At 35.8% G+C, this 14,808-nt stretch overlaps 1 protein-coding gene and 1 pseudogene across 2 annotated transcripts in view; one reads left to right on the plus strand and one right to left on the minus strand.

The window, feature by feature from the left end:
• LOC103255374 (metabotropic glutamate receptor 5) overlaps positions 1-14,808 on the plus strand; it is a 215,935-nt gene that overhangs the window by 72,272 nt on the left and 128,855 nt on the right. The window lies entirely within an intron of this gene.
• Positions 2,040-3,640, minus strand: LOC103255373 (annotated as a pseudogene).

A 14,808-nucleotide genomic window follows, 5' to 3' on the forward strand; every position in this document is an offset into this window, starting at 1 on the left:
CACCAATTTGTACATTAATGCCCTTTTTCTATTCCAGAATCCAGTTCAGGAAATCATGTTGCATTTAGTAGTATTGTGTTCTATGATCCTCCAGTCTTTAACAGTTTCTCAGTGTTTCCCTGATTTTCATGGTCTTGCCATACTTTTAAAGAGGGCTAGATCATTGCAGATTTTAAAATTTAAACTATTTTTCATTAAATGTAGATTTGCATGTAGCTGTAAAAAAAGTACAGATAAATCTCCTGTATTCTTTACCCAATTTTTAACCAATGGATAGAGACAGCAAAACTGTAGTACAATATCATCACCAGGCTATTGATACAGTCAAGAAACAAAAGAGTTCCATTACCACCTGGGACCTTCATGCTGTCCCTTTATAGCCACATATTCTTTCTCTATTCTTTCTCTTTTCCAAGCCCTGTCAACTACTAATCTTTTCTCCATTTCTATAATCCTGTCATTTCAAGCATGTTGTATAAATGGAATCATACAATGTATAACTTTTGGAGATTGACTTTTTCACTCATCATAATTCTCTGGAGATTTGTATAATCTATTGTATATTTCAGTATGTTGCTCTTTTTTGCTGTACTCTTTGAGGTGATGAACCACAGTTTTTTTAAAACAGTCACCCACTGAAAAATATTAGTTTTTTCTTATCATGAGTAAACCTGCTATGAACATTTGTGAACACATTTTTATGTAAATATGCTTTAATTTCCCCCCCAAGAATACCACTTTTTATTTCTTGATCATCTACGTCCAATCTACACCCATATGTGCACATATCTTTACATGACTGTAATAATAAAAAATCTTCTATTTTATGCCTTTTTTTGCCATATTATGAATATTTTCAACTCGACACCAAAACCTTTATAATTATGGTTCAGAGTAGCTGAATGGAACAAACTATAAGTATTCTATATGAAAAACAACAGTGTGTGTAGAAGTGGCAATAACCTAACCATAACTCAACATTTTTTTGTTTCAGCAACCAAAGTATCAAATCACATTTCTTGGACTCAGCCCTTTCCTTCTTAGCAGGAGTTTTACTCTTTTTTTTTTTTTGAGTTGGAGTCTCACTCTGTCACCCAAGCTGGAGTGCAGTGACCGCTCCCGGCCACCACAGCCTCGACCTGCTGGAGTCCGGCGATCCTTCCGCCTCAGCCTTCCAAGTAGCCGGAATTACAGGCATGTGCTACCACACCCGGTTGATTTTTATTTTGTTTATTGTAGAGATGAGGTCTCGCTGCCCAGGCGGGTCTCGAACCCGCGGGCTCAGGCAATCCACTCACCTCAGCCTCCCAAAGGCGTGGGATTACAGGCTGAGCCAACGAGCCTGGCTGGAGTTTTACTCTTAAGAGAAACATCTTAACTGTTCATTCAGAAACAATTTTTTTCATCCAGTTTCCTCTGTAGAAATGAGTCCTCAGTGTTCTGGCAGGACTTTAACACAGAAATCCATTCAAACTGCAAAATCTGACTATAATTTTGTGGTGCTGTGGGGTGCAGCTTTGGATGGGTTCTCTCACCAGTACATCTTTACTGGTATAAAAAAAAACAGTAAGAGACCCTGCCAAAAGTATCTTCTGATTATACCTTAAGTTTGATCTAGTAAGAATTTATATACAATATAGTAGAAATCCCTTATTAGAGGATTCCTTATACCAATTACTTACAGAATACTTTCACAGGTTCTTTCTAATTAAGCATTCTGATGCAAAAGTGGGTGAATATCTTAAGGAAAGTATCTTTCTCACATTCTCATGTTTTATGCCAATGTATGTATTGTTATGTTTGGTACAGGTTCAATCATTCCTAAAGCCTTTGTCACATTACCATCCTGTGTTCTCTCAAGGTGTTCCCTAACAAGCAGATTAACAACATGGCCAAGGAATGTCTCACATTCATCAATTCACCAGATAGCATAAATAATTATTTTCTATTAGCCAGGAAGGAGTCATATCTGAAGGCACACCTCCTTCATGTAGGTTTGTGAGAATAAGTTGGGAAAAGAGTATGATTCACAGGAATTATTATGTTTCCATGGGTTGCTCTCTAGGGTGTGTTCTGTGTTGTTGGACAAGGGATGAGCTCTTTCTGGAATATTTTCCCACACTGAAGACATTGGATGGGCCCCTCCTTGCTATGAAGTCGCTGATGTACTGCCAGGTGGGAATCTTCCTTGAAGGACTCCCTACATTCCACAACTTAGTATGAATTATCTGGTGCCTGGCCAGACAGAAACTATCCCTGAAAACTTTGCTACACTGATTACATTTGTAGTGTTTTTCACCAATATGAGTCCTCTAGTGCTGGAGGCCAGCAATGTTCCTGAAAAGCTTCTGACACTAGTTACAGCCAAAGGGCTTCTCCTCAGGGTGAATTCTCTGGTTTCTGATGAGATATGCACTCAGTGAAAGTTTTCCCACACTCTTTACATTCATAGGGTGTTTCTCCAGGATGGATCTCTTGATGCACGAGGTGAGAGTTTCTGTTGAAGGATTTCCCACACTCTGCACTTTCAAAGGATATTTCTCCAGTGTAAGTCCTCTCGTGCAGGGTGAGGTATGAGTCGTCTTGGAAAGCCTTTCCACGTTTGCTACACTCATAGGGTTTCTTACCGGTGTGGATTTCGAGATGCACGGTGAGGTGGGAGATGTCAGTGAAGGGTTTCTCACACTAGTTATATCTTTATGTTTTTTTCCCTGTATGAGTTCTTTGATGCAAAATCAAGGATGAATTTTGGTTGAAGATTTTCCCACATTCTAGACATTTATAAGGTTTCTTGCCCTTGTGAATTATCTGGTATTGTGTCAGAGCTGATCCATCACTGAAAGCTTTCCCGCACTTACTGCATTTATAGGGCTTTTCTCCTGTATGGATCCTTTGATGTACAATCAGGTTGCAGTTCTTGGGGAAGGACTTTTCACAGTCATTACAGGTATAAAGTTTCTCTTCAGTGTGATTTCAGTGATGCAAAGCAAAAGATTTCCGTTTGAATTATTTGCCACATTCAATACATTTATATTGTTTCTCTCCAAGGTGATTCCTCCTGTTTTCACTGAAGATGAGCTCAGGGTAAAGATGTCCCCAAAGTCCTTCCCTTCATATAGTTTCTTTCCTCTTTTCATTATTTTTTTGCTGACCAACAGAGGTAAAACGGTTAAAAGATTTAAAACTTTTGGGGGTATTTATAGGGTTTGTATCTGATTTGATTTCTTCTAAATTGAATAACTTGCATTGAATGGTTAAAGGCTTTCCCATAGACATCACTGTCACCAATTCTCTTAGCTACATTACTTTGGGTACAACTGTATAAGGCTGGATCACAATCCAAACTTCTAACACCTGTGTCATTTATATGGAAACCATTAATTGTAGGAAATGTCTGTGATGGTGGAAGGTCTAAGATAAATTGTTTCCCAAAACCAGAATATTCACAAACTGCTTCCTGGTTCAGGAATTTGTTTCTCCATAGTAAAAGCTGATTGCTTTAAGTGTTCCTCCTGATTCTCATAGTCCCAATCATCACCTAAAATGGGAAACAGGGAACCTCTCTGGTAAGTCCTTCCACTTCTATGTCAGAGGATAATTCTTTCTGGGGACTTTTCTGAGATGTCATTTTCAGTCTCATGTCCCAGGCCTCCATACAGTCCTCTGAGGAAAACTGAGGCTCCAAAGGGCCAAGGGACTTACTGCAGGTAGGTGGCAGCCTGTTTAAATTTTTTAAGGTAAATGCCCAAGAATGCAATTGCTGGACTGTTTGGCTAGAAGAATGTTTACTTATTATTTATTATTTTTAAGAATCTGACAAAATATTTTACAGAGTAGATGTATTGTTTCATACTTGCTTCACCAATGTAAGAATGGTTGGTATTGTCATGTTTTATAGTAGGCATCCTGACAGTCCATTAGTGATAACTCATTGTGAGTTCATCTTGAAATTTTTGTTTGCTAATGGTGTTGGGCACCCTTTTATGGGCATATTTGTATCTGCATGTACTTTTTAGTGAAATAGCCCTTCGTATCTTTTCCCATTTTCTAAATGTCTTGTTTCTCTGTTTTTATTTTAACTGTTAAGTTTGAAATCTCTTTATATATTCTAGATACTCTTTCTTCATTAGGCATACAGTTTGCAAATATTTCTTTCTCATCTGTAGATTTTCTTTGTAGTTTCTTCACATGAGTTTTTATAGAGCAAATGTTTTCAATTTTAATAAGATTCAATTTATCAGTTTAAGTTTTATAAATCATACTTTTGTGTTATGTTTAAGAACTCTTTGCCCTGCTCTAGATACTGAATATTTTCTCTTATTTCTTTGCCCCTAAAGATTTTATGGTATTATTCTTTACATCTAAGTCTGTTATCTACTGAATTAGCTTTTGAATTAGGCATGAAGTTTAGGTTGAGGCTGATTCTTTTTATAGCTTCTGGATGTACACTTATTGCAGCATCATTTGTTGAGAAGACTTTATTTCCTTCATCAAATTGCTTTTGTGTGTTTGTAAAAAAAAAAAGGTTACATATATTTGTGTAGGTCAGGTTATGAGTTTTCTATTCTATTCCATTGATCTATGTATCTATCCCTGCACCAATACCATTATGTCTTGATTACTGTATCTAAATAGTAGGCCCAAATAATATTAGCCATACTTTGCTAAAGAGATGAAGCAAAAATTGTATTCATTTTCTTTTTGTGTTATATATTTTGGACCTATAGCAAAGGCAAATGATTGTTACTAATGCTATAGATCTGGAAATGAGACAATGTGGTATCATGAAAAGAGTTTTGTATACACATCTAGGTTTACTTTCTAGCTTCCTCATCTTCTGGCTATGTGATTTTCACCATTTCCCTTCAAATCTGTGGATCTTTATTTCCTAATCTATAAAACATACCTCACTGGGTTGTTGTGAAAATGAAATTAAGTTAAGCAAGCAGTTTTCAAGTTTTTTACCTTCAGATTTCTTTACATTCTAAAAAGTTATCAGACTCCCAAAAAGTTCTGCTTATGTGGATTATGGTTATTTATATTAATCATAGTAAAAATTAACATTAAGAGATGTTTAAAAGTATTTAATATATTATTTTAAAATAAGAATGACAATTACATGTTCAATTCATAATAACTTTTATGAAAAATATTTTTCATTAAAAAATAAGCAATTATTGAAAAGAGGATATTATTTTCCATCTTCGCAAATCTTTAAAATGTCTAGATTAAGAGACAATGCATGAATTCCCTTAGCTGCTTCAGCATTTATTTTTTCCAATATGTTGTTTTGCTGTAAGTATTGGAAGAAAATTTGGCATCATGCAATTTTCCATAAGTAGAAAAGGGAGGAATATTTTATAGTCTTCAGATAATTACAGGCATTCCTCATTTACACTACATTGAAGGTCTACAGTTGACCAACTTCTTAAAGGTCAGTACAATGTAACACCTGATAGACACATCAATTACATTTTTTTTTTATTTTTAAAATTGAAATCAACTGGACAATTTTGTGTCTTAAATGGATTTTTTTACCCTGCATAATTTTGTAACTCTATTCATTGATCCTTTGAAAAATATTGGTTTACTAAGTTACAAAGCTCTTTCAAATGTTGGCATATTTTCTAATGTACTTTCAAAAAAATCTCATATGTTAATATACTATTGATCTCTTCAGAATGGTCTTTAAATATTGCAAAGCTGTTATGTTCATGGCAGTGGACACATTTTTTTCCAAAATCCATTTTTCTTTTTTTTCCAATTAGTTGTTTTTCTTGAAGTGATAGGATCATTTTGTTAATTTTGAGAAAAATATTAGCTACATACCAAGTCTAAATACCCTTTGTTTGTATGTTGGTCATTCTTTCAAATAAAGTTACACTTCCATGAAAATTTGCTAGTTTATCTCGCAAGTCAATTGCAGAAGTGTTTTTCCAAGAGACAACCATTCTACCTTGATATGCAGCAAAAATACTTTAGGAATACTTCTCATTCCATTATACACAACGTTTAAAAAATGTGTACTTAAAAGAAAAGCTGATATAAATGAAACTGGGGTTTTCTTTTTAATTGTTACTACAAGTATGCTGTGGTGAAGAAAACAACTTTGTACGATTTAGTGCCACTGTCTTGATTCATATCAAGGCATCTGCAGTCTTAACCAACCATTGCTTTTATCATCAGGTAAGTGTCCATATAGTGGAAAAAGACAAAAAAATCCTAGTATTGCTATGACAGTATTTGTAGAGCATCTGAAAACATCCTGGGACATCAGAGGTATACATGGTCATTCTTAGAAAACTCCTGAATTAAAGCATTATGAAATCTCCATTGGTGTTACTGGTATGATTAGGATTTGATTTGGATTAAGATTTTAATTTACTTTATGTCAGAAAGCTTTGTTTACGAGACTATTGTCCTAAGTATGCATGAGATTACATGAAATTAAGATCCAAGGACTGTTGGGGTGATGTTGAAGTCCTATGATAGCCACAAAGCTCCCTGTTACAATTAGTTCTGACTTTAGTTATCTTAATTGTTTTAGGAAATACTTCACCAATAGATTGCCTCTTAATACAGAGACCCACTATTGTTTGTCCATATTGCCACAACCCCTAGAGAAGGGCATGGCAAGTATTTGAGTGCTCCTAGGCATACCCACATTCCTGAGAGATAACAAAAGGTACACTTCCCCGTATCTCCTAGGCATCCCATCAAGTGATTTTAAAGAAATCTGAACTTCTCTATAAACTGTGCCCATTAACTGAGAGATATAAATCCCCATTTACCCCCTTTTCATGTAGTCACAGGTTTGAATAATATAGTATCTAGGTAATTGTAAGTCTTGTGATTTATATAACTTTTATATCAATGTAATCATAAATCTTGTGATTTGTGTAACTTTTGTATACAACAACATGTAGTAATGTATGATGTCTTAGGCCCTTTACAGCAAGTTAGATGAACACTTCTGCTGGGTGTTACAGATAAAAAGCTGTGAGATACCTCTGGTAACTGACCCCAGGGAATGGGGACCATAAAATGTCACTGTTGAAAATATGTGACTGTAAATTAGGTTCTATACAATGCTCTGCTAGTCACTAGTCAATGTATAGGTACTAACACCCTGAAATTATGAAAGCATACTGTAAAACTTAAAGGGCAAGCAGAACCATTTTAAGGAGGCCAAAAGCCCAACTCTGCTCCCTGAATTAAAATTCAGAAATAAACCTCTTTCTACCAGTTCCCTGCCCCATGATTTATTGGTGTCAAGGGAGAGCAGTCAATTGTTACTCGGACCATAACACTCTTAGTTTATACTAAAATATACTAAAATATCTATTATTCTATCCATTCCTATAATAATGACTAAAACAAAATCATTTATATGATGCTTATTATGTACCTACAATTTGCTAGAATTTGGAGAAAAATGACTAAACAAAATTATGCTGTGGGCATGTGAAATGGGGCATCTAATCTTTGGGGTTACAAGTATGAGGATAGTCAGAAAAGAGTTCCCAGAAAAGATGATGACATTGTAAGTCAGTCTTGAAAAAAACCATGAGACTGAGGGAATTGGGGTGAGAGTGGAATACAAACCTTCTTTGAATGTGGCATTTGTGGTTTTTTGTAATTAATCCTTAGACTAGACCTGGTACCAAAAGAACACAATAAATGAGCACATTGAATTGAATCAAAATTGAGTACTAGATTGATTTTACAAATAATAATGGAATTAGAGGCTGAGGTGAGTGGATTGCCTGAGCCCGCGGGTTCGAGACCCGCCTGGGCAACTTGGCGAGACCTCATCTCTATAATAAATCAAAGCTGAGCCGGGCGTGGTAGCGTGCGCATGCAGTTCCAGCTACTTGGACGGTTAAGGTGGAAGGATTGCCAGAGCCCAGCAGGTCGAGGCTGCGGTGGCCAGGAGCGGCCACTGCACTGCAGTCTGGGTGATAGAGTGAGACTCTAACTCAAAAAAAAAAAAATGCAATTAGAAAGAAAGTGAATCAAATTGTTAAAATGGCACTTTAACAGAAAATCTTGATAACATGAAACTTACTTTTCATGACATTGTCAGGCAGGTATTTTTAGGTTTGGAAGAAATTAACTGAAATGAGTCTTTGAAATGCTATACCCTGGAAAAATAAAAAATAAAAATAAAAGTGTCTAAGTGCTCTCCGTATGTTTCCCTACCAGTACTGTTAGTCAAATACATGCCTTCCTTTCTCCTATTGTCTTAATAAGACATCAGAGCCATCAGAGTATTACATAGATTTTAATCACTTTGGAATAAAAATATATCTCTTTCAAGTACTTATTTCAAGCTGCTTATTTAAATTTGGGGAAGTTACTCTCTTAGATTTAAGAGAATAATGATGTTGCTAACTAGTTGCATAATATACATATACAGCTATATGTCTCTTAGGAGTGGATGTATATTCTAGAGAAATGCATCATTAGACAACTTGTCACGTGACTGTTATAGAGTGTACTTACACAAACCTAGGTGATAGAACCCACCATACACCTAAGCCATAAGGTATAGTCGATTGCTCTTAGGCGACAAACCTGTAGTGTGTTACTATACTGAATACTGTAGACACTTATAACACAATGGATAGTATTTTAGTACATAAACATATCTTATCATAGAAAAGGTACAGTAAAAATATGATATAAAAGATAAAATATGGTATAGGGCACTCATCATGAATAGAGCTTACAGGACTGGACTTTGCTCTACATGAGACAGAGTAAGTGGGGATTGAATGTGATGGCCTAGGACATTACTGCACAGTATTGTAGTCTTTATAAGCACTGTACATCTGGGCTGCGCTAAATTTATACATACATTTTTATTTCTTTAATAATTATTATCCTTAGCTTACTGTAACTTTTTATCTTTATAAACTTTTAAATTTTTTTGCTTTTGATTTTGCAGTGATAACACTTTAGCTTAAAGCACAAATACATTGTACAGTTTTATAAAAGTATTTTATTTCTCCATATTCTTATTCTATACAAATTTTCATATTTTTTATTTTTAAAACTTTTTGTTAAAAACGAAAAGATAAACACACACATTAACCTACGCCTGCAAAAGGTCAAGATCATTCAATTAACCATCTTTCACCTCCATATCTTGTCCCACTGGAACGACCTATGTTCATAAGACCTTCTTCTGGTACACCTCCAGAAGGACTGGCTGAGGCTGTTTGACAGTTAATTTTTTTATATATATAAGAAGAAGGAGTACACTCTAAAATAACAATAAAAGTATGATTAGCAAATACATAAACCAGTAGCATAGTTGTTTGTCATCATTATCAAATATTATGTACTGTACATAATTATACGTGCTGTACTTTTATATACCTGTCAGTGGTGGTTTGTTTAGACCAGAATTACTACAGACATGCATAATAGTTTTTGCTATGATGTGATGATGGACATGATGTCATTAGGCAACAGGAAACTTTTAGCTTCGTTATAATCTAACAGGATCAGTTTTCATATATGTGGTTTGTCGGTTTGTTGTTGACCAAAACATTGAGTGCATAGTTGCTATGCACATGCAGTCTTTAGGTGCCAATTAAGATAAATTAGAAAAACAACCAGATGGGACAATAGAGTGTTATTTGCGTGTAAATGTAAAATATCAAGAAGAATGCCTTAAGGAAGAAAATCTTATAACGAATTAATACAACTGTTTTTATAACCACATCGCAAAGACTTGTCTCTTAGTTTTATAGCAAACACTTTAAAATGTGAATATGAATGCCTCCCAAAAGAAAAAATGAAAAAGGAGGCCGTTGCATGATTGTGAAGTTTCACTAACATCTTAACTTTTTCATAAAGAGGAAATTAACAGAGAAAGACAGAGGAGAATTATGTCTTTTGACTCAAGGTAAAACAATGTTGATTAATATGACTTCTTCTATAACTTATTCATTCAACAAATATTTATTGAGTATCTACTATGCTCTGGGCATTTTTTAAGACATAGGATGACAAGTTGGCTTTAGTCTCTAGTTCTAGGGTCATTCTTCTTTTGGTTTTTTTTTTTTTTTTTTGAGTTGGAGTCTCACTCTGTCGCCCAGACTGGAGTGCAATGGCCACTCCCGGCCACCGCAGCCTCGACCTGCTGGGCTCCGGCAATCCTTCCGCCTCAGCTTTCCAAGTAGCCAGAATTACAGGCATGCGTACCACGCCCGGCTGATTTTTTTTTTATTTATTGTAGAGATGAGATCTTGCTGCCAAGGCGGGTCTTGAACCCGCGGGCTCAAGGCATCCACTCACCTCAGCCTCCCAAAGGTGCGGGATTACAGGCTGAGCCACCGAACCCGGTTTAGGGTCATTCTTTTAATGGTTTATCAATCTTGACTCTTTCCACATTACCCCAGAATTTGACTACTTAAAGCCAAACTACTTTGCTCTTCTAGCTTTATCTCATCTATTTTCAAACTCTTTTGCTCATGTACACCTAAAATAATTCTAACATTATATACACATGCATATACATACATGCACACTACACACTGTTGTATATTTTATTTGTTATATAAAATATTAAATGTAAGTCTGAATAGTTGCAAAGAATGTAATTTGTTATATTGTATCTACATTTTTAAATAAATTATAACATCATTGATTTAAATGTAAATAGTAAAATCTATAAACCATAATTCTTTGATATTTAGTCAGAAAATCGACATTTTCCCAATTCCTCTAGAATGTATATTTCCTTTCTACATTCTTCAAAGTATTATATATATATATATATATATATATATATATATATTTAAACCTATTGTAGGCATCTTAAACAAAAATGTATATTGGGTGTATACACACACACACACACACACATCTGTGTACTTCCCTATGATTAAATAAATCTCCTAGACTGAATTATTCTCATAAATATTTTAGGATTAAATTGCTCAAAGCATCATAAATATGTTATGTTATAAAAGATGATTATTACACATAAAAATAATTTGTTGGCAATGACAACTTTTTGTAAGGTAGATAAAACTCTTTTTCTACATTATTCTAAGTCTGTGGATAAATATTATTTACTATTAGATTTGAAAGTTTTCTTATTTTTAGATTATAAATGTTAGGGCTATGAAATAATGTTCACATAAATTAAAAATTGAGCTAGAATTTCTATTGTCATGATATTAAATTATTTGAACTCTTTGTAGATTATTTTCTGAAAATCACATAATGAGCATTAAAAAAATAATTTTAATGACCAACTGATCATCTGATGAATGCTTCTTCAATTTTGCTAGAAGCAAAGAATTGGAATTGATTTAACTTGCAAAAATATTGGTCACCTTATATCAACACCAAGTTTTCAAAATACCATTGTGCTTTCCCTAAGGTTTTTACACCTTTAAACAATACAGAATGGTGAATTACAGATAGAAAATGCAAATTATCTTGCATTATGGGATTACATAAAGGAAGAAAATATCAGCATAGCTGATCAAACTTAATCTGGCCTCCAATTTCCAATTCTCCTCTAGGCAATTTACTTGTTTGATTTCATTTAACACTTATAGAACCTATTGTAATTATACAGTTGAAGAAATTGTGGCCTGTTTAAGGTAACTGCCTGTCAGAGTTGAGATGTGAACTCAGGTTCAATCACTTCTGGCTCTGTGTTCTTTTCACAGGAATTTCAACTACCACTTTTTTTTTTTTTTTTTTTTTTTTTGAGTTGCGGTCTCACTCTGTCGCCCAGACAGGAGTGCAGTGGCCGCTCCCAGCCACCGCTGCCTCGACTTGCTGGGCTCCGGCGATCCTTCCGCCTCAGCCTTCCGAGTAGCCGGAATTACAGGCACGCGCTACCACGCCCGGCTGAGTTTTTGATTTATTGTAGAGATGAGGTCTTGCTGCCCGGGCGGGTCTCGAACTCTCAGGCTCAGGCAATCCACTCACCTCAGCCTCCCAAAGGCGCGGGATTACAGGCTGAGTCACCGAGCCCGGCTTCAACTACCACTTTCAATTTACAGTCTCTTAAACTGAGAATCCAGTATCTATATTGCAAGGTGGGGGGGGGGGGGGGGGGGGTTAAGAAAATTTGTTTCTAGATACTGTTTTGGAATAATAAATGTCCAAATCAGTCAGAACAAATTATCATCTTTCCTTGACTCATAGTTTGAACAGTAGTTCTTTGGTAAGATGTTCCAGTGTGAGATCTGTAAAAGCAGTTAACCAGAATACTCTCTCATACGAAATTCTTGCCATTTTAAAAGTTAAACTTTAGCCGGGCTCGGTGGCTCAGGCTGTAATCCCGCGCCTTTGGGAGGCTGAGGTGAGTGGATTGCCTGAGCCCACGGGTTCGAGACCCACCTGGGCAATTTGGCGACACCTCATCTCTACAATAAATTTAAAAAAAAAAAGAAAGAAAAGAAAAATTAGCGGGGCGTGGTAGCGCGCCTATAGTTCCAGTTACTCGGAAGGCTGAGGCGGAAGGATGGCCAGAGCCCAGCAGGTCGAGGCTGCGGTGGCTGGGAGCGGCCACTGCGCTCCTGTCTGGGTGACAGAGTGAGACTCCAACTCAAAATAAATAAATAAATAAAAGTTAAACTTTAAGGTACACCAATTCATTACTATTTCAGGCTGAACAGTTTTTAGTCTAGGATTTAAGTCACATATTGTTGCCTTTTTTTTTTTTTTTTGAGTTGAAGTCTCACTCTGTTGCCCAGACGGGAGTGCAGTGGCCGCTCCCAGCCACCGCAGCCTAGACCTGCTGGGCTCTGGCGATCCTTCCACCTCGGCCTTCCGAGTAGCCGAAATTACAGGCGTGCGCTACCATGCCCAGCTGATTTTTTGATTTATTGTAGAGATGAGGTCTTGCTGTCCAGGTGGATCTCGAACCCGCGGACTCAGGCAATCCACTCACCTCAGCCTCCCAAAGGTGGGGGATTACAGGCTGAGCCACCGAACCCGGCTATTGTTGCTTTTTTGAACATATGTAACACTGGACAAGTTACCTAATGTCTCTGAACTTCAGTTTCCTCATATTTAAAATTCAGCGAATTCTAAAGTTCATATAATATTTTAATGTAATGACATATTTAAAATTTTTAAAATGTCATAGAATGAACACTGGCCTATATTGATTAAGCCAAATGCAAGGGAGCATTGATGAAATGAGGCTGAAAATGCATAGATCACAGAGTACATTGTATGCTCAGATAAAAATCTGAATCGCTGAGAAAAGAACGTGGGTACAGAATAGTTTTGTCAAAATTTGGAACTATTTTACATAAGAAAATCTACAGGAATAGTACATATAATTCCTGTATATACTTCACTTAGTTTCCCCTAATGATACCACCTCAAATAACCGTTTGTCAAAACAAGGAAAGAACATTGATACATACTGTTAACTACTGCTGTGACATCATTTTTATAATAGAAGAGCTCCTAGGAACAAAAAGAACCTTTTTTTAAAAAATTAATGTAACTTTCTGGGAGTGTGTTTCTTAGATCATAGATTTTCACCAACATCAAATACCCATTTAAGTTGTGTACATCTTTAGCTCTCTGTTCTTCTAAATGCTCAGAAAGCAAATCCAGCAAGGATCTCCTTAATTACATTTAAAAACATTGTCTAAATATAATGCATTTTTGTTAACTAATCAGAACATTTACCTAAATTTGAATCCTTATTTTTACCTATTTGAATTGAGTAGGTAGTTATGTTATATTTGTGATTAATATTTCCAATATTTTTAGCTATTTTTTTTTCAATTTTAAAACAAGGAGGTAATTACCACTGAAGATTTAGTCCATGGATAAAAAAACAGGTTTTGCAAAATCCAAACCTTGCACCCTAATTTTTTGTATTCATCTCCCAGTGGTCATAGCTCCATCTTTCAATAGTTATATCTTGAATCTCTCAAATTTCTTTGTCTCCAACACTTAAAATTGTACATTTTTAAATAAATAACTCATGCAATAAAATACCTTGTTTTTCTTTTTTTTTGAGTTGAAGTCTCACTCTGTTGCCCAGACTGGAGTGCAGTGGCATACTCCCGGCCACCACAGCCTCAACCTGCTGGGCTCCAGCAATCCTTTCTCTCAGCCTTCCAAGTAGCTGGAACTACTGGCGCATGCTACCATGCCCGGCTACTTTTCTGATTTATTGTAGAGATGAGGTCTCGCCAAGTTGCCCAGTCGGGTCTCAAACCCACGAACTCAGGCAATCCACTCACCTTGTCCTCCCAAAGTGCGGGATTATAGGCTGAGTCACTGAGCCCAGCTAAAAATACCTTTAATTTCTAAGCTTTTTGCCATGGTTAGGCCAATGTAGAGTCTTCAATAAAAAGTTAGAAATTGGAAAAGACCATGACTAAAAAGCAGCAGTTTATATATATATATATATATATATATATATATATATATATATATATATGTATATGTATACATATATATATATATATATATATGTATATGTATACATATATATATATATATATATATATATAAATGTCATATATATATATGTCTCCTCCATGTGTCTACTCATTACCCATTGATTTCAGCACAAACCCCTATTAGGAAGTGACTTTTCCACATAAAGGAGTTTAAAATGCTCCACTCTCTACTGAATGCATGGAAATGTTCCTCTCTCTACAGGCATACACATGAGCTTCAGAGCTTCAGACCTCAGCACAGAGAAAGCAGAACCAGAATATTAAGCAGATGGGACAAAAGTCAGCTCTGAGCAAAACTGAAGGCCCTTCTGAAAATAGGAGAAAGGGCCCTGAGACAAAG

The sequence above is a fragment of the Carlito syrichta genome, unplaced genomic scaffold, assembly GCF_000164805.1.
Source record: "Carlito syrichta isolate Samal-C Ts95f unplaced genomic scaffold, Tarsius_syrichta-2.0.1 Scaffold288072, whole genome shotgun sequence".
In the NCBI taxonomy this organism is placed as follows: Eukaryota; Metazoa; Chordata; class Mammalia; order Primates; family Tarsiidae; genus Carlito; species Carlito syrichta.